The sequence below is a fragment of the Agelaius tricolor genome, unplaced genomic scaffold, assembly GCF_023055355.1.
Source record: "Agelaius tricolor isolate 1412-34295 unplaced genomic scaffold, bAgeTri1.0.p SCAF_9, whole genome shotgun sequence".
Lineage (NCBI taxonomy): Eukaryota > Metazoa > Chordata > Aves > Passeriformes > Icteridae > Agelaius > Agelaius tricolor.
The window spans coordinates 18887935-18909310 of record NW_027269269.1 but is presented as its reverse complement, the minus strand read 5'-3'; the positions used below and the strand labels follow the sequence as shown (position 1 = coordinate 18909310).

At 43.0% G+C, this 21376-nt stretch overlaps 1 protein-coding gene across 11 annotated transcripts in view; it reads right to left on the bottom strand.

The window, feature by feature from the left end:
• The window catches only part of PAK1 (p21 (RAC1) activated kinase 1), a 98903-nt gene that overhangs the window by 29516 nt on the left and 48011 nt on the right, over positions 1-21376 (bottom strand). For 4 of the 11 annotated variants that reach the window (XM_071432943.1, XM_071432942.1, XM_071432945.1 and 1 more), the window contains exon 2: positions 15518-15596. The exons of 4 other annotated variants lie outside the window; for them this stretch is intronic. The gene's annotated coding sequence lies outside the window, so the exon portion shown is untranslated. Of the gene's footprint in view, positions 1-5659; positions 6146-15501; positions 15597-21376 lie in introns of those variants that run through there. 3 more of the 11 variants (XM_071432948.1, XM_071432949.1, XM_071432946.1) reach the window with 2 other exon arrangements.

Sequence of the window (21376 nt, the reverse complement as noted above, 5' to 3'; positions counted from 1 at the left end):
CTCAGCCCAACCATTAACCTAGCACTCCTGTGTACACCATTACCATATGCCCAAGTGCCACACCCACTGGCTTTTTGAACTCTTCCAAGGATAACGAGCAACATGAACCCAGCATAAAAGTTTGTGTCAACACAATAAATTCTACCCAAGATGTCTTTTTTTTCCTGTTATTAAGACTATGTTTGAGCATTTGCATTATTGATCACTGAGAAAAGCCTATTTCAGGATACAACAAAATCTCAAAGAAACTATGGAGCAGAAGTCAGGGTGAGAAGGTTAATACGGCATAGTGAAGAGGAAGGATACCTGAGAGGAGCCAACAAGTTGCTGAGTTTGTAATACCTCTCAGATCCATGCTAGTTCTCCTAAAAACTGTCAAAAGGTTTGCATCAGTCTCCAGCACAGCACAACACAGAGAATGAAGTTTGTACTCAGAGTTTTGATGCAGCTGCTCAGGCTCCTTTGCTAAAGAGCTGCTGAGTGGGTTCAGAAGTAGAAGTGGCCATAAAACCCTGAGCTGTACCCCCTCAGATGCACTGTCACAGCCCTTGATTGTGCCAAGCCAGCCCCAGCCTTCCTGCAGTAACTGCAAACTTCAGGAGCAACTCCAACTGCCAGGAAGTTGATTGCATTTTGTTCTGTTGGGAGGGTCAAACGAAACCAGATCCCCAACACACACTTAAATCCATAAGTAAATAATCCCTGCTGTGCAGATTTAAAGACGGAAGCTTGGGAACAGGGTAATAGATTATTCTGCAACAACTAACTTGTTCCACCCAAATGAGATCAGCATTACTCCTGGCACAGCCCGGCTGCAGCAAGATCCTTCTGGAAACTAGAATTCATCTGCACTATGTTTTCTTTCAAAAGTGAGTTGGGAGTTAACTGCTGAATAAAGACCAAAGTGGGAACAATTTCTGTTTGGGTGGAAAAAGCAATTCAACAGCTTTACCACTTTCACAGGCAGTAAGGGAAGTTGTTTCACTCAGGGAAAGTTGCAGCGTGGCAAAAGTCAGAAGCTGTTTGCTCTCTGCAAGTAAGAAGTTTAGTTACAAAGCTGAGATCACTGCTGACTGCCAGGGAGCCACTTTCCATAGGCTGGACTCAGTGTGACACTGAGTCACACTGAACAGATCTCACCACTACACCACAGTCCTATGGCCACACAGCACCCAGCCAGCCATAAAAGTCTTCTTTAGCCAAGCTACTGATCCTCAGTGTAACTGGCAAGCTTTGGACCCAGAGCACACTGCTCTCGCTGCTGTGGGGAACTAAGGCAGGCAAACACTGCCCACAGAAGTCACTCAGCAGCAATGTGCCAGATTTTGCCAAGAGCAGAGTTTCCCTGTTGCCTGCCAAGCCATGGCTGGCCTGCAGCTCCACCTTTGCTTCCATTGATTGATTCCCAGTTTCTTCACAGCTGCCCTTAAATGGGAGGGTTGGCAGTGTAGTACAGCCTGTAAGGCTTTGGGCAAGTCTTTACACACAGGGAACTTTGTAAAAGGTCTGCCCCTAGCCCCATTCTCCTTCCAATACAGCTATGCAAAGGAATATTAAATGACAGACTAGCATTTGGGGATTGATTTTAATGGTGGGACAGCTTTGGCATTTGGGAGGGGTGGGGGGAAATTATCTGTGCACTTGTCTGGGTGTGTCCTCACATGTGCCCTGCGCATGTCCCACCACTCACACTTCAGCCTCATGCCATTCTTGGGTATAAAACAGAACAGAACAGAGTGACAGCTGGGGTGCCAGCCATGAAGTGGTGCAAATGAATACTCTCCCTGCCTAAGCAGTGGAAAAAAGTCTAAGCTAAAACCCAGCTGATAATTTTGGCAGCCACTGCTGCACATCTATCTTGTGAAGCATGAAGATACTGAGCCCTTCCTGATGGGCTTTGCACATCCTAGTGTCAGCGGCTGGAACCAAACTGGCACAACTAAACCATTTGAAACAACATAAGCAGCAGTGTCCTACAAGAGATGCATTCTCTGCTTTGATCTTATTTAACCACAAAAAAGCAAATTGCCAGGAAGGTGCTAGGAATACACTGCAAACAGGGAAGCAGAAGGAAAAGGAATGTTAGCAGCCCTCTGCCTGCCAAACAGACCTCCCCAGGCACCACATTTGCTGCTCTAACAGCCTGATTTACCCCCAGCAGGGGTCTGAATAAAGGTGCATCCAAAGATTTCCCCATCAGCCAGACTTCCTGGAGCTGCAGGCATGGCTGGGATGGAGACTGACTCACTTCTGGGTCCCTCTCCCACTGAGCAGAGAGGTCAGTATACCTGCTGTCAGAGGCACAGAACTAAGCAGGAGAAAGAGTAAAGTTAACTAAGTTGGGAACGGATGCAACATCAGATCAAAATAGAGCAGTATGTGGCTCCAGGCTGGAGAAAAAGAAGTGAGAGGAAGAATAAAAAAAGCCCCAGATTACAGGCAGAGGCTGGTCTAGTGTTGGGAGAAAGAAAGAGAACATAAGGAAAAACCTCAAAAAAAAAGAGTATAAGAAAAGTCTCTGGATGTCAAGCATCCTCCCCCTCAGTTCCACCAGGGTAACCCCAGGGACATCTGCTCTCAGTTTCTTCAATATAAGAAAGTTTTTCAAAATCCCTCAGTCAGAAAGGATAGCGCACAAGTGAATTACTGTTTTACCAGAGGGATAGAAACTGGCAGTACAAGCTCTTGTTTATCTTACATTATTCCCTGAAAGAGCAAGTAACTGCTGAGAAGTTTTACAACCACTATTGTTTCACAACTATTTGATAACTGCACCTTTGCTGTAGGCAAAGCCTATAGTACACCCTCTCGTTTTCCTTCCATCATTCAAGTTCACAGACCTTTCTCTTCATCAAAGTCTTATGTTTGGAGTTACATGAGCTGTTTGGAGATGGGGGGGTAAGAGAAATCCCTTGATCCACAAAACTAAGAGACTGATTCCACAGAAGTTCCCTCCTGTAATAGCTGCACTGGAGGGTTCCCAAAAGCCTTGTGCCACTATATATTTAAAGGGAAAATCAAAAACCTGCTTAAATAAATCCTCCAACTGCAATACAGAGGTCAAATGTAACATCATTATACTTTCAACTTCTATTGGCTTCAAAGTAGGCAGATGAAACCCTGTCCTGACAGAATTCTACACCCAAGGCAGAGCTGAGAGCCCAGAGCCAGGCCAAGTGGTTACAGAGGTAGCCATCTCCCTCACTGCAGCCCAGCTGGCTGTGCAAATTCTCTTCTTCCTAAAATAATCTCCTGCCAATTCACATGTAAGCAGGCTTTAAACAAACCCCCTCATGTAGGCACTGCCCGAATTCAGAGCACCAGGCAGTCACTTCCCCAGCCAGCAGAACATGAGCGCTAGGCCACTGAAATGAGTCACTCAGCTTGGCACAAGCCATTCCATTCCAACAGGAATGCAAAGCATCGCTGCTCTGAGTTATTTCCTTCTTCACACCAGCACGACTCTGCCTTGAGAAATCCATCTTAGGTTTCCACGGAGTGATTAAGTGAACAGTGGAAGCAATGAAACAGCACATGAACTTTTCAACCAGAGTTAGATGGGGGAATACATTTTAGCTGCAGACACAATTATTCTCAACTACTATATATGTTAAAATACCAGCACTCAAACCAAACTCCACAGACACCATTAGGGAAGGCATAGCTGTAATGTAGGACTATTGTTTCTGCAGACATTTGAGAGTACTGAAAGTTTGAGTTGTTTCAGCACACAGTAATAATGATAAGTTTTATTACATACTGCAATCTGTGACTGCTGTAGTCAAGTCATGGTTGCCTTCAATGCGCCCCTATCCCTTCCAATCAACTTTTGCAGGCCATTAGCTACATATCATTGCTCCAGACTCAACAGAGTCCAACAGCAAACCTGTCAAACTCTCCTTTTACACCTACAAAACACTTATGCAGACAGGAAGAAGACAGACGTAGGCAGATGGCGCAAACAGAAGTAGTGAACAAGCAGAAGTAGTGAACAGAAAACAGCACCCACAGGTGCCAAGAGTGGCATCCAAGAGCTCAGGGTATATTCACAGATGCAAAGATCCATGCAGGTCTGCTGATCTTTGTTAAGACGATGTAACACAAAAGACAATCACGGAATCATTAAGGTTGAAAAAGACCCTAAGATCATCAAGTCCGAGCATTAACTCAGCACCATGGTGTTAACCACCAAATGCCACTCTCAAGTGCCACATCTATATGTCTTGGAAATTGTGAAGTTTATTCCTAAACTACAGGCATAAACTGTAGTACAGGCACAGCCTCCTGAGACATTCACCTTGCAGAGTGGGACCCAAAAGTAGGTGGGACATTCTGACCCTACTCTAGCACATACACAAGCAGAAAAAAAGAGAGAACAAAGACCCTCTATGTATGTAATTTTTCCTTCCACTTAACCACATCATTTCAAACCTGCTGCTCCATGCTGAACTCTAGGTTTCCATCAAGCTGCTTGTGTTCTCTTTGCATTCTTTAGCAAGACAGACAGATGACTGATTGCTAAAACAGAAAGCAATTAAAAAGTCAGAAAGGCTGAAACCTACGCTACAGTAGATGCCATACAGATAACTACGTCCAATGCATACTAATTGCAGGAGTCAACATGAAAACTCATAAAAGAGACATCTATAATTCATGCAGTCTGGCAAGAGAGTAGCTGTAAGTTACTCACTACAACTTACAGAAGAATAAACTATATTAAACAAGACGGGGAGGAGGAAGATGCTCAGCAACTGCTCTTTCCTCTCTGCCTACTACCAGAAGGAAATCTCCCATTTTTCCAAGACACTAGTATTCTGTTGTTGGCAGGGTGAGGAAAGAGTGTCTTGCTCACAAACAAAAAAAAAAGAGAGAGTCTTAACCTTTAATTGAATTGATCCTTATCAGAACAAGTGTTTTACCTCTGCACCAGTATCCCCGCATCCTTCCACCCCATGGCTAGAAATTGCTTGTGAGCACACACAGTTAAAATCACCTCCTTCCCCCTCACACTGCCCTGGTGAGAAAGAGCACAGGCTGTGCCCTGCTCTGTTCAAACACATTGCAAGCAGCAGATTCTCTCCCTGTGTGTCACGCTTCCATGCAAATCCCAGCAGAAAAAGTAACATCAGAGTTTACCAGCTGGGTTTCCACACAGGATGAAGACAGTCATTCGTTTTTATTACTTTACGTGGGACTAAGTCTCAAACACCAGTCTCACGCTGAAGGAAAGGCACCCCACGCCTTCCACCTGAAAAAGAGGCAAGAGGTGTCTTTTTCCTCCACCCAGCAGCAGATGGGACCAGGAACACATGCTGTCACAAAAAAGGCAGCTGCAACACACTCTGAGGGAGGAAAGACCGATCACCGCATTTAGAGGTGATTAAAAAACCCTCAGAAACCCTAGCATGGAGCTGTCTCCCCAACCAGTTACTGCACATCTGAGCTCTGTGTAAACGTGCCAATTAAACCAAAAAAAGCCAAGGACCAGCAAAGCACCAGCCCAGACCTTGCATTTACATGTAAACCACAACAAACAGAAAACAAAAATAACAACAAACAAACAACACAAAAACCCCAACAGACTAAATACGGGCTTGCATAAAGTTCAAATAAATAATTACAAAACAGCAATGTTTACTGATGTCTTTTTAGAACTTACCTGTTAGATCCCTGCAGGTGATGCCAACACCTAAAGATGCAGATGAAATTGCTAAACTAAATGAAAGAATAATCTCTCAACATCAGTATAAACGTAGAAGAGAATGCATCCACTGCTACAGCACGAGTGGGTGGGTGGGTGGGTGTGAGGAGGGGAAAGGGAGACACTCTCATGGCAGATCGCCAACTACCAGTTGCAGTCTTGCTCCACTGCCAGCATTATTTCCATAGTGCCAGACATAAAAGATGACTGACCACTTACAACTCAACAGGAAAAGCTGGACAGTCCCATGGCTTGGAATTTTAAAAGCCGAAAGTCTGGACGGTCCTTTTAAAAAAAGCTTTTCATTCCATCCCAGCAGTTTGGGCTAAATGCAAGGTGGGATTCCCTAGCCCAGATTTTGCAGGAGGACGTGGACATCCCTGTAGTGGGCAGGAGAGCTGCAAAATCTCTCCCTGGGCAGATATCCATGCTAACCCATCCTACTGCACAGATACGCTTCTAAAGAAGAACAGACTAATTATAACCACTCGATTCCTAGCAACAGAGTTCTCCTTTCATTCAAGTTAAGGAAGCTTCTTTCTGTTTTGTTAGAAAGAATCAAAGCCCAATGTTCACCATCTTCCAGTGTGGGCCCATGCATGACCACTGTGACAGTAACCCAGGCACACTGAGGGTTTTAGAAGCACTGAGGCAGGTCAAGCCCTTTTCACCACATTAGGCTTGAATCCAAAACCACAGAGAGGCAATGCCAGCTTAAATTGCCATGTTTAGACCTGGCTTCAGCTGTTGCACAAATAAATGGCTGTGTCAAACAATAACCACTTCACAATCAATGCCAGCTATGCCCAAGTACCTGGAACACGTGATGAACTCCCCTTAATTGTGCTCCAGTACTCAAACTTGGAGAACTGCAGAGATCAGCTCTGCCTGATCCCATCCCTGGGCAGCAGCCTCCTCATTTTCATCAAGCATTTACCTACTCCTAACATGCTTTTAAACAGCCCAAGAGAAATAAATTGCATCCATATTCAAGGAGGAAAAAAAATAAAATCCAAGCTGCAACAGAAAGAACCAAGAGTATAATTTTTAAAAGTTCTCAGCCCACAAATCATCCGCCTTATTTCCTCATCTCCAGAAGTGCTGCCTCCCCTCCCCCTACATGCCTGAACAAGCAAGTTGGCTGTTGCAGATGTCAGGACAGGCTCCCTTTTCCAGCACAGCACAGAGCAGCCTTGGCTCTGGTTCTGCTTTTGCTCACAGGAGGGCAGGGCTTCAACCACACAAGTCAAAGTAGTTGCTGGAGTCAGAGCTTGCTAAGCAGGGTGGGAAAAATAAAGGCATCTTATGTTAAAGCATATCCAAAAGCCATATAAGCAGGTTTCCTGGAGGAAATCTGTGCTCCAGAGGAAATTACTAGAAGCAGCAAAAAGAGAATATATTAATGCACACAGTTAAAACCACCCCCACTACTCCTGCCTAAGTTACTTCGCTCAGAGTCCTAACTACACATTAGCAGCAACAGCAACTGAGAGCAGCTGAATCATTAATCATTATTCCATTCAAAAGTTTCCAATGCAGGAAGATGGACATGGGACACAGGGCTCAGAGTTAAGCCCTGCTATCTCCTAATGTGGAATAATTCCCAGTGCAATGTATCCACACTTTAATACATGTTAGCATTTGCAAAAACTGCACCTTTTTAAATCCAGAGATCTGTCACTTAGCAATGGGGGTGGGGGTAAGAAACATGTAAGAAAATGAGAACATTTTCAGATCAAGTCAACGACATCCCACAGGCACAGAGGACACTGCAATGCAGTGGTTAGCAAAAAGCCACAGGACATAAATAGATGAAAGTTTACATTAACCTGTAAAAGCTGAGTTTTTTCTCAAGTGAAGAAACACTGAGACACAGAGACCTGCAAGGAGGAAACCAATGTTCTTAAGAGCAAAACTCATTCAACTCTTTTGCTGCTGGGAAAGTAAAGAGCAAGAAGACAACCCAATTATCATTAGTGAATGAAACCACCCAAGACCCTCAATTAGACTGAGGGGAAAATGCCACAACAGTTCAGTGCTAATTGGAAATGCAAACATTTATCATCAGAGTAGTTCTTGCTCCTGTGTATAGCTCCATTGTGTTGGCTGCAGCTAATGACAGTAGGAAGCCCAGTGCTCCATAGTATTTATGTAATGACTGGCAAAGCTGTCACATTCCCTTAATTGCAAGCCAGGATTTTCATACTGGCAGTAGATTTCAATTAAATAAAATCACAAAGATTGGTTCAGTTTCATGTTGCTTTGTTAAAAGTTTTGGTTCTTCAAAGGTGGGAAAAGAGGAGAGAATGAATAGTTCTCCAAAGACAGGATAAGCTCTGCATCAAATATGAGGTTTTTGTAGAAAAACTGAATTTAGAGACAAGCACCATCAAATACGAAGTGCTGCAAGAGCTAATTTAATATCAGTGAAGACAAGCAATTTGAGAACTGCACATAAATCTGCTTCAGATTTACAATGATTACCCCTTCAAGTGCAATACATGAAATGCTCTATGAGCAGTTCACTTACAAGGCAAAATGAAAAAGCCTAAGGTGGCTTGTGGTTTCTCCCCTAATTAAACTGTCACAGTGGTCTTCTTTGCTGCAAGAACACCACCTCTGTGTTTATAATTATATGCTAGCAAAACTCCCTATTCTACCTGCTTTATGATTCTACAACATACAGGAGGGGCCACAGTGGCAAGGTCTCACATCCCTAGACTTCCTTACTTGTACCAAATGCACTGCAGAGCACTAACTAGTCCATTAAGAATCATCATCGTTTAATTTAATGAGTGGCAGTTTGTTTTTAGGAAGCACCATCAAGCCTTTTATCACATCATTTACTCAGATTCCAATCATACTTACTGTATGTCAGTAGAGAAAAGAAAGCTCTATAGGACTGGCACAAAGGAACTGCTGTTCCTGCAATATATTACAACCAAGTCTGCATTAGCGCTCAGTTAAATAAAGCCCATGAGCCAAGTGAACTATTTTTACTCCACCGAACAAAAGGAAATATAACAACATCATTTATTACAGTGGCAGGCCCGTTTTAAGGCACTATGTAATTAGGAGTAGGAGTTAATTGCAAGGCTAGATATAGCAGGCAAGGTTTTCCTCAACATCTCTGAGCAAAGATCTGTGCTTTTCTGGGGCACAGATCTTCTTACCCTCTGTTCTTGCTACAGTGACCTAAGCAGCTTTCAGCAGGATGCATGGATCTTCACTGCTACCTATTTAAAATTAATTTTTTTCTCAAGAAGCAGCAACACTGCAGCCATAAAACCCAACCCAGAGGAGACTGACTGAGCTCCCATTCACAGCCCTGTCAGCATCTGAAGCAAGTGACTTGCTAATTTCCATCCAATTCCCAGTGGACAAGCATCTACATCATACAATTAGTGACAATATGAACTGCACATTCAGCAGAACTGGGATTTCACTGATGGATGGATTACGATGGATTGCCAGTATGCATGTTTTATTCATCTCAAGACTGCTTTGTCAGGTTATAGTTTGCCCTTTGTGTAGTTAAAATGATAACAATCTTTTTATGGCCACTACTGGGCAGACAAGAACCTCTCTATAGACAATGTTGTACCTTTGCTAAGGGATAGATAAAACTCAACTGATTTCCCAAATGAAGACAACAACCAAAGACAGATGCTCTAGGAAGTTGTATGAGTTTAGGCATTTTGTTCAGTACAGTATTCCCTCCCATTGCTTTAAGTCATCTTGCTCAAGTCCTACAGCTACTTGCTCCTAAGACCACCAGTATAAGAATTAGGAGAGCACAGCATGCAGCAAGTCCAGGTACAGTTTTCTGATCATCCTCCCCTAAATCCAGCAATTAAGAGTCAAGAATGTTTGCAGCAGGCTGCCATAGAGATATGGTACCTACCCACAACCCAAAGCTCTCTCAGTGTTTTGGCCACACAAACCCAGCACCCACCTCAGGTTACCTGACCACACTCCCTCTTCCTATCCAAGGCAAGAGAATATAAAAGGATACTTTAAATTCTGTAACTAGCACACCATAATTTCACCTCTCACCTCTACAGTAACAGCTCTGTTTGCTAAAAAACCTCAAGATATAAACAGGGTCGTCAGTTTTGGAAACAGCTATTTCACAGCTCTCAAGAAATCCCAGCTTTGGTCCCTGAGCACACCCAGGAGCAATGCATGGAGATGCACTTCCCAAACCATTTTTTCCCCCTTCACTTTATGCCATTTACACTTGTCTCAAGGCAAGTGCTGCCTTCCTCTTTACTAACAATTCATACTCATATTGTGGCACAGCCTGCACTAAATCCATCTTTCCTGTTCTTATACTCATTGCAGAGGGATTCAGTGAAGTAAAATACATTTGCTGAGGGAAAGGAGATCCTTCAAATCAATCCACAACACAGCTTAAGTGAACTGTCTCCTTTGCAAGGATGAGGTTGCTTCTTCCACTCTTTCCCGTTGCTTCTTTTGGCGCAAGTTTTCAAGGAATCATAGAAAAGACTTGGTTTGGAAGGGCCCTTAAAAATCAACTAAGTCCAGCCCATGTGCAGCAATTCCTTCCAGCAGATCAAGTTGCTCAGGGCCCCATCCAACTTTTTGTTCCATTCCTGGTTATTCCTGCTGGTATTTGCAGGTGCTGATTCACAGCCTCCCAACGTATGCATGTTTGGCTGCTTTTATTTTTAAGAAAAATCTCTTCAGGCTGGAAATAACTCTTGTTTTCCTGTGAACACTCTTCAATGTACAGCTAGTTTTATCTGAGGTGCTTAAATATTCTACATTGACAAAAGTTTTGTCAGTCTCTGCTACTCTATTAAAATGTTATAAAACAGACATCTAAACTTTTGGCCTTCTACTTTGTAAGGTCCATTTTAGCTTTGAAGTAAGAAGTTGGATTTGAGCCCAAGATATATTCTTTAAACTTACAGCATGGTTTGAATTTACATCCCACACAGGTGAAACTTCCCCATAGGGTTTCAATTTGTAAAGATAATTAAAAATCTGCAAAAGGGTAATGCTTTATTTCTGACAAAAATTAACCAATATATCTTAAATAGAAGTAGTCAAATCCCAGATCATGACTTTTTAAAATGGGCTCTCAAAAAGCAGTCCTAAGCAAATAAGCCTGTAATTCTGCCATTTTAGTATCTTGTGTTGTCAGCAGACAGCTTCCATCTTAGATCTGAGATGATGTATTGTCCCAACCCCTGGTCCAGTGGCTCCCAACCTTTTCTTCCCCACAGAGCATCTGGACTCTGGGTATTTCCGTGAAGATTCATTAACTGCTTCTTCCTCAAAGGCTGAGATTATTGGCATTCTTCTCAGACTACATTTCTAACCATTTAAAAGACCTGTCAGGACAGAGAAATAAATACATACCAAAAAATAACAATTAATCAGTCTCTCTGTCAAGACATCACAGGTAAAGGGGAGGCCTAAGTTTTGGCTAATGCCTTTAAAGACCATTTTCTATACTGCATGCCTGTAAATCATTTACATAGCATTCCACACCCTCTTTTAATGCCAGTATCTCAAGGGAGAAGGTGGATTAGAATATTGATACCTTTAATTTAGGAGGCAATTAGACCAACAACAACAAACCAGAGCTGTATGTATGCTCAAAACAATCTAGTTAGAACTCTATTTTAATTAAAAGTCAGTAAAATAATCCCATTATGCCAAGAATTGCTTTAGGCATGGTACCGATCCAGCACATCTTTTTCTTTAGTATTTTACTTCCACACAGAGAAAGTGATTGAAGTAACACTGTAGACTACCAGAATGGTCCTTTCTGTACAGCAAATTCCTCTTCCAGTGAGATAGCTTGGGAAGATACAGAAATAAATGTTCCGATGTCAGTCAGCCACTTGGTAAGACACTTAATAAAAGAAACCTGCTAAAATAAAAGCAGCCTACATTCTCAGGCCACTGTAGAAGAAGGCAATTCTCCATTTTGTGCCACTCTGGTGAGACCCTGCCTGGAGTCTGCATCCCACTCTGGGGACCTCAGTGTTAGAGGGATGTGGACCTGCTGGAAAAAAACTGGAAGAGACCAGAAAGGCGGTCAGAGGGCCCAGAGCACCTCTGCTATGCAGACAGGCTCAGAGACATGGGATTGTTCAGCCTGGAGAAGAGAAAGCTCCACAGAGATTTTAGAGCACCTTCCAGTACCTGAAGGGGCTACAATAGAGCTGGAGAGGGACTTTGAACTGGGGCATGGAGTTACAGGACAAGGGGGAATGGCCATAAGACAGAGAGCAGGTTTAGATCAGATACTAGGAAGAAATTCTTTCCTGTGATGGTGCTGAGGCACTGAAACAGGCTGCCCATGAAGCTGTGGATATCACATCCTTGGAAGTCTTCAAGGCCAGGTTGGATGGGGCTTTGAGCAATCTGGCACAGTAGAGGGCAGTCCCCAAGGCAAGGGGCTGAAACTGGATGATCATTGGGGTTCCTTCCAACACAAACAATTCTAGGAGTCTGTGAAATCCAGTTTCCCCAGTCTCGATCCCACTACCTGCAAACCTCACCTCAAAGGGCACCTAATTCCTCATATATTCCCCTTTTGCCTCCTTTGTCAAAAAGTAAAGTGCACCTCTGCTACAGATGCACAATTTACATGCTCTTGTTTTTAAAAAACAGGGAAAATAAATATTTCCAATAGTATCTTTCATTTCTGGATTTGCTCTTAGATGGTCTGTGGGGTCCTGCTGCATAACAAGCATTTTATCCACGGCAAAGACCAGCAGCACAGCTGCCAGAGCAAGTGACCAGCCTGCATCACTGAACTGGGGAAGGGGGCAGAAGGAGCAGGGCAGAGGTCTGTCCTACAGAAGAGAGTGTGGATGTATAAACATGTATATCCACACACATTGATGTGTGCATGTGTGTATGTAACTTGCACCACCCGAGTTAACTCACTTCTTTGTTTACTCCCAGACAGTGAGTATGCATCATGTGATATGACCATTTATAAAACATAGTTATCCTCAAGTGACAAAGTACTGAAAAGAAACACATTTGTGGAAAGTTATGAAGTACCACAGACTGCTCTAAAATAATATAATTTGGTATTGTGCATTGCCCAGTTATTTCTGTAAGCATTTGTACACTGATCTTGTTTCTATTATGTGGAATCTATATTAAATTATAAAATAAATAAACTTATTCCCCAGAGGCACGTAAACAAGGCTGTTGCTCAGATCCATGCTGCCCTAATGCACATCAACCAGTACTACCCACAGTACTGAAATACACTTGGGAATTAAATGAGGGGAAAAAAAAGAAAAAAACAAAGGCAGTTCTTAAGGCCATTTTCTCTTCCAAGACACTTGTGGGAGGGAGAGCCCAGGAGCTTAGCAAAGGTTAACCTCACCTATTCCCTCTAGGCTTGTGCTGAAGAAAGAAGAGATTCAAGGTCTTGCAATTCCAGAAATAGAAAACTTCCTTTGCAGACATTTTATTCTACCAGATCAACACACAGCAGACAGTGGTGAGTCCCCAGACATCATCTTCACCACTCCTTATCCTGCAGAGCCTTCCAGTCTGCCAAACTCAACCTTTCAATGCCTCTGCTTTCTTGGGAAGTAGAGAAGATGTTGTCAAGAGACAACAGTAATAAAGTTCCTGAACCACCTGGACTATTGTCATATTATTTATTTTTAGCATTTGAGTGTGGAAGCCCAAGGAACTGATGGGTAGAACCAGGTTTTGTTCATCTTGGTGTTTTGTACTAAGACTAAACTTCATGAAAAGCCCTCTTTCCTCTCCAAATATCACTGGGAAATAAGGTAGGATGGTTTTGGGGTTGTGAATGCGTCCATGATTATGAAGAACGGGGGAGGTTTTTCTTATTACAGGCTTTCCAAAGCCTTAAATTTTGAGAAACTCTGCCTGAAGAGACAAAAGCACACTTCTTGCTGCCAGGACAGGGGGGTAGCCCCAGAGTAGTCTCCATGAATGCGTAACAGAGGTGGGCAAAAGACCCTTACACTCCAAAACAAAATCATTACAAAGCAGCAAGCTCTTAGACCTGAGAAATTGTAACAGGACACAGTCAGGAAGCCAGAGGACGTTGGCTTTGCATGCCTGCAGGATTAAGCACAGCCATCCAACACCATGCCACAGTCCTGCAGGATCAGGATCCCCACTGGGCTGCAGCCTGGAGGTCACTAGAGCCAAAGCCCATCCCACCTACACACACAACCCCAGCACAGAATATTGCATCACAAGTCCACAGGACCATATGGCTAGAGCACCTCTGAAGGTGCAATCAGGCAGCCCTGAGAGTAGCAAGCTGGCAGAAGAGGTAATATTTGCTCTGAACCTTTTCTGTATCATTAGTGCTCGTGCTAATTACGCTAACCAACAGCAACAGTCACTCTGATGGGAGGGCTGAACAAAAGTGACACAGCTGTCAAATCCATTCAGAGAACTAAAGCCTTAAAAGTTCGTCCTTTTGGGGGCAGAACAGAATCCATACAGCAAGATGCAGAGGATTGCAGCTTTTTTAGGGCAGAAAGTTTCAGAGAGCAAGTACAGCCGAGGCAGACGTTAAAAAACCAAGCGTGTTTGCCTGTTTCTCAGGGGGATTTAAACAGCAGGTGAGTGGAGCTGGTCTGTGGGACATGACCCTTTCTTATTTCAGCTATTTAGATGCAAATTGTTCCCCCTCCCTCCCCCTCTCAACACCATCTGTTAGCCCAGAGGTTTAGACGGTGCCTAGGATGTAGGTTTTGGGGGAGGGGATATAGATAAAGCATTCAGAGAATTTTGGTTAATGCCTCTATTTCCTCTAGGGCACAGTTTTGGAGAGAAAAAGAAAAATCACTTTGCAATATTATAAAATAACAGTGGGATTTTTCCCTCATTCTACTGCACTTTTTTATTGACCCCATGGATTTCCTGCCCTAGAAAGCATTCCTTGTCCAGCTTTTGGCCAACAAGCCACATTATATAGTGACATTTATAGCAGGTTGCTATGGTGCTAGCAAAGGGCAAGAGCTGGTATTGCATGAAGTATCAGAGATTCAAGGAATGAAAGTCCTAAATAATAATAATGAAGTCCTTTACTACAAGGCACAGCATTTAATGTTCTGTTAGTGCTAGTGAAGCTGCCTCATCTCTGTCTGACTTTCCCAAGTGAACAGCAATGTACTTTCTAGAACTGTTGAGAGATTTGATTCATTACATACTTCACCCAGGGCTCTGAATTCTTTATAAACGAAAGATTATGGGTGGCAGCAGAAAGTCAATTTTTAGGAATTTTGAAGATGATACAGCATAGGAAATGGTGGCTAACAGACCAGGCAGGCCACTCAGAGGGATGTGGACAGGCTGCAGAAATGGGCCAACACCAACCTGTGCAGTTCAACAAGGGAAAATGCAAAGCCCTGCTGCTCAGGAACACAGACTGGGAGCCAACAGGCAGAAAGGAAGCAGAAAAAGCAGAGAAAGGCCTGAGATTCCTGGTGGACATCAAGTGTGCCATGAGCCTCCAAACCATATTTGTAGCAAAGAAGTTCAACAGCATGTGGGCTGCATTACGAAAAACAACTTCCAGTAGGTCAAGGAAGGGGATTCTTCCCCTCTGCTCAGGGCTGGTGAGACAAATCTGGAGTGCTGGGACAAGTCCTTCCCTCCCCAGTACAACAGAGATGTGGACATACTGCTGAGAGTCTAGCAAAGGTCCACAAAGACAATTAAGGGACTGGAGTATCTGGCATATAAAGAGAGGCTGTAGGAGCTGGGACTCTTCAGCCTGGAGAAGAAAAAGTTCAGAGGGGTCTTACCAATGTGCATAAATACCTGATGGAGATGTAAAGAAGATGAAACCAGGCTCCTCTTGGTGGTATCCAGCAACAGGACAAGAGTCAGCAGGCACAAACTGAAATACAGGAAATTCCATTTAAATGTAAGAACAAACCCCACAACAAAACCACACTTTTTTTCTGGGTGGGGATGAGGGGAGATGGACACAAAACCACAGAACTCAGAAAACCACATGTTGCTTAGGAAGATAATGGGAATTTCTATCCTTGGGCATGCTCAAAACCCCACTGGACATGCCACTGAGCTGTTTCAGCTGCCACTACATTAGATGGGGAATTAGACTAGACTATCCACACAGAGGTTCCTGTCAACCTACAATTCTGCAATGACAAGCCACACAAACTGACAGGAAGGCTTTAAAGGAGAGAGACACACAACATCATTCAGACTACTTGTCTGAAGCACGTTTTTACTCCTCAGTATCCAAGGCCCCAGTTTAGTGATGAAGACAAATTAGAAGTGGTTGTGACAACCTTGAGCAGAAAACCAGCAGAAGAGCTGGGATCACTACCATAACAGCCTCATTATGAATTTTAGTGTGTGGAGTACAGTTCCAGTACTAGGGAGATGCCAGCTCTTGTCCCAGCTCTCACAGACCTCATTTGTGATCTTGGAGGCACAAGAGGGGGAGAAAGCCAATGTACTTCTTGTCTGCTTGGCCCTCCTCCTACCAGTCAATCAAGGCTTTAAAGGAAAGGCAATTCAGGTAGTTAGAGAGCACACAGCATGAAATGAAACCCTTCCAGGTGCTTCTGCAACTTCAGTTAGCACAAGAAACATATTCTCAGGAAGAGAAAAAAAGGAAAAAGAGAGCTGTGTACACAATCCAGAGGGTGAATGCAGAGGTAAAGAGGGGCATGGAAGGATTTGAAAATGCTTCTTCCCCCTTGGAGTCCAAGTGATGGGACAGAAGAGCCCTCCTGAGCTTGAAATACAAATAGCCAATGACCACCTAAGGGGAAATGGGCAAGAAAAACAATACAGTGTGGGCTTCAGAGCCTCACTAGCAACTGAGCAAGTTATTGGGGTACCCTTACATAATATTTGAGGCTGACATCAAGTTGGGTTCAGTCAGACTTTAATTTTGATGCTCCACTGAGATGTAGGAAAGAAGCTCTTCAGCTGGGAAGACCTGCCAGCCAAGGTTTGCACAGCAACATTTTCTGGAGGGATTTAGGCCTTTTTTCTTACTGTTTGAATATTGTTTGATTTTATTAAGCATTGCCAACACAAACACAACATCTTCCCTCTTTCTTCCATAGAGAGACAAAGCCAGAACAACTTATGATCTCAACCACTTGGTGATAGTCAGGAACTCCAGGTACCTACTTTCAGACTCTTGACTTCTAAAATACATTTAATTCAATTTTGCTGGAAAGCAATATAGTGACAAAAGTTGCAGGGATTTCATAGCAACATTCTCCTAAAAAAATAAAAATCAGTTATCTGAGCAAACAATTTCAATAAATTTATGCTGGTAATTTGAAAAAATTTAAATTTTTCCATTTAAAATACATGGGGTTATATATTCTCCATTTATGAAAAGTAGAGTTTTCAGAACATCAGTGTTTCCCCTATGGAATTAGTGTCTTCTTCATGCACTGCTCTACGTCACCAGCTAATTTCTGTTTCCAGATCTCTGGCATTTCACCAGCACTACTGAGAATCTAAAGAACAGTTACTGGAAATGTTTTTGGTTAACCAACTTCTTGTTCACAAATCTCAGCACATGTACAAACTTTAAGGGCTGCAATCCTGCAGTTTGATCTCTAGTACAAGACAGAGGCATCAAGTCTCAGTCTCCTTGATTTTTAAAGGACAGAAAGGTCATCTGTAATAGCTGGGGGTACTTGGCCTTAATGCCAGCAAGCCACCCACTGAAAACAGTGGGAGTTTAGCCCAAATTAGGATTTCAGGATTTATCCCTGTAACACTTCCCACACAGTACTACCTGACAGCTTCTGAAAACTGGCAAAATGTGAGGGACATGGCAACACCATCCCAGATGAGGTTTCCAAGGGTGTGTTTTGTAACAATTGAATTCAACCAACACCAGTCTGCACATACACATATTCTCACAACTCCAAGGGGCTTTAGCATGCTGAATTTAAAAGCACAGTGGCTAAAACCACCTCTCTGATAGCTGTTCAATGCCAAATAAACCACACTTTAAAACAGCCCCAACCACAAAGTAGTTGCATCCAGGGTATCATTTAACTTGTGCAATAATACCCCCACCTTCAGAAGCTTTTCTAGAACTTTTTTCTAGCACCCAAATCCCTATCTTTTCCCACCCAATACCTCCAGAACTGCCCTAAAATAGCTACTGCCATCCCCAACACAACCTGGGACAAGGTGGACGGGTTTACAGCCAGGAGGCACTGAGGGCTGAGAGGCCAGTTTCTGCCCACACAGTGCCTTTGAACCCAAATCTAATGGTATTGATGCTCAGGAAACCAGTTTACCACTGGCTGATGAACTTTCCCATCCCTTCCCACTCTTAACTAAGCAAATATTGACCAGGTAAGTAAGTATGTGCCAGAGCTGAGTGCTTCTCCTGAGGGAAACATGTCTATGAGCCCTGTTCAATCCAATCTGGCCTTGATCCCTCAGGGATCAAGGGAACTCAGGTATTCCAGGGAGCTGAGGAACTCAGGCATTCCAGGGACCAAAGGCTTTGTACAGTACCGCTGCTCTGAATGGGGGGCCTGGGTCCTGCCCAAACCAAAGTCCCTGGTTTTACAGACAACAGCATAGGGTCTGTAGCATCTAATTTTTAAAAAGATCCTTTATTTGGATCCTTGGAGGCAGCAGGGCTTTGCACAAGACAGGGTCAACAACTATGGTGCAAGTCAGGTCGCATCCTTGTAAATAACCAATGCAACAACTGGGATACAACAGGGAAGAGGAACAGCCTCTTTAGCTACCACAGCATCTCTCTGACAGCAACCAACAGAAAATAACCCAAACAAATGATAAAAATAAAAAAAAGTTTAAAAGACAGTCAAGGACAGTGGGCTTTCAGAGAATGAAACATGAGTTATTTTGAAGCAATAGCACAGCTAAGTAGACATACTGCTGAAGAAACAAGACAGGTACCACTCTAAAAGCAGCAATTAGTTAGCAAATGACAGAAGACTTCCACGGGTATTCTGCTATGCTTGCATTTTTCCCTGAAACTAGACATTTTAAGAGGATCCAAACGCAGGAGAAGGAAAGAAGCCTGACTCAAAGAATAAAAAAACTATCAAATCAAATAGCAAAAACAAAAAAAAAAATCCCATCGTTGTCATGCTTATGACTTACATTCTCTAGACAGGAAAACTTTGGAGCAACAAAAGCCTCTCTGCCCTTCACAAACCTTTGATATCATAATCACATTTTTAAAATATTGCCTTCTTGAATGATGCAGATTAAAAGGCCTAAGTAATTCTCTGCCATACTATTGAAAACCACACACCAGCACGAAGCAGCATTTATCTCGTGCAAGGCCATTAAACTATTACTTACAGTGCAATAAATTGTATCCACACAGATACCACTGTCACTGCTGAGCACAAAACTGAGGAAATCCCTCGTCCCTGGCTCCTGGGGTTTGAGTGAGAGAGGTTGAATTGCTCCTGCTTGGAGCAGGGTTTTGTCCTGCAGAAACACTGCAGTATCTCACCTAACACAGCAATTGTCCTGTAATTATCATGCACACTTTATAGTCAGTGAAACAAAAGGGAACTTTCATTTCAAAAGTAGTTTTTAAGGCAAAAACAGAGGAAAGCTTTTCAAATGATGAGAGGGAAAGGACAAGGAGAGAAGATTGTGCATTTTTATGGGTCAGTAAAGCAGTGCTGAAACAACTGTGGCAGAGGATGGTCATGGGAGTCCAGGGTTCATTTGCCACACCAAAAGTGGGTTTATTTTCCCAGAGTTAATGCACTTGTCAACCAGTCAGACACAGCCTCAAACAAGAAGGCAGCCTGACAAGACAGAACAAGACACCCAGCTGGCTCCACAGTCTAGACAAAAACTTGCTTCTCTGAAGATTTTCTATTTTCCCTTCCTCTTCCAGAGTTAAAATTGGAATGGTATCAGTTCCTTTCCCAAATGGAAAGTCCTCTGAGAGCAAAGCAGATTTTGAAGCTTTCTAGCAACTACACAGATCAGGCCGCCAGAGCTTGCTGCTTACATGTCTGTGTGCTCAGGGCATCTGCAGGGTAGTCTTGGGATCAGAGCAGAGCTACAGTTGGATGCTCTCCAGAGGTATTTTGGGAGAACAGAATCAAATTGCCACACAAATGTAATTGCCAAGTTTCCGTCTACTGTTTCAGCAATTTGTTTGACATGTTTAATTTCAGAGGAGAGAGTGGTAGAGTAATATGTTGTTTTTATTAATATGTCCAAATTCCTTAACACAGCATTCATATCTTTGGTATGGTGCAGGACTCTTTCAAGCTCTGCTTTTGATAACAGAAAGCATTACAAATTCTTCATGCCGCCTGGAAAAAATATTTGGATAGACTGAGTTTAGGGCAGTCATTGAGAAAGGTGCAAAGCAATATTCTTAAATTACCTATATAAACTACCTATCAAAATCTACAAATCTGGAGCAGAGAATTTTGATCCTCTGCTTTCTTTTCAGTAGTCCATTCAGAAAGCCAACCTTCCTGTTGAACATCTGATCACTTATTTACCTGATGCTTTCAATTCCTGTGGCCCACACAGAGCTAACTCATTTCCCTGCAGAACTGAATAAAGTTCAAATTCTGACCCCTTTTGAAAAGCCTGTCCAAGATCAGCATGTTTCTATGCTCCCATCACCAACTCATTGTCCATCCAGCTCTTGCCTGTTGCACCTCTCCATTCCAAGCCTACAGACATCTCACAGCATCCCAAAGAATACACTGAGATCATCTGAAAGCATCAATATGCATTTGGATCATCTATCTGTTAAACCCACAAGACATCCACTGTCAGAAGATCCATAGAGTCAGTGTTTTCACCGTTTCTTTTTAAAAATATTTCAGTCCCAATTCCCACAGAACCAGAATGCCACCTGAAGAGGACTGTTTGCCTTCAGAGCTACCTGAGAATTCCGGTTTTCAAGCAAAGCTGAGCTATCAAAAAGCCAAGTTGCTTACACATCTAGTTTCCATTATGGAGAAGAAGTACAATATTGTCTGTTATACTCTGCACATGTAAAACTGTTCCTCTTCTTCAACATTTCAGAGCAAAGAAGTCAGTAAATTTTTAATCTACAAAGTGAGAAGAGATTACAGACCTAAAAAAATTACAAAAGCCATGTCATTCTGTAATGCTGTTCACAAGAAATGAGTTCTACCTTCAGGAGTCTGTCATTTGGATTATTAATTTTTTTAAATGTGAAAGGGCTGTATCCCAACACTGACTTTCCAGCCTAAGAGCATTTTGGTCTGAAGATGATTGACCATAGCAAAAAAATCAAGCTAAAGGGTGCAGGAAGTGGCTTCAGACTTTTTTAGCAGGTATATGATTTCAAGCACCGGTCTGATATTAGGTTGAACATCCAATGGCACAAGAAGCACCAACTCTAAGCCAAAGATAGGGCAAGTCCCAGCTTACAGTTTTATAGAGGCAACAAAAAACCATTCTTCCTCTCTGGCAGAATTCAGAATTTCCCTCTGGCTGTCCTGGACTGCCAAGACCCCTGCCAGGGGTCTAAGAGACCCTGGCACAGAGCCCAAAATGCCTGTGGTTTTGACTGTGACCCATGGAGCAAGTTACCAACCTTATATGAAGATCTGCAAGCCATGACAGTTTAAGGAGAATGATAGTGAATTTATGATGGGGTGAAAAATAGATTTT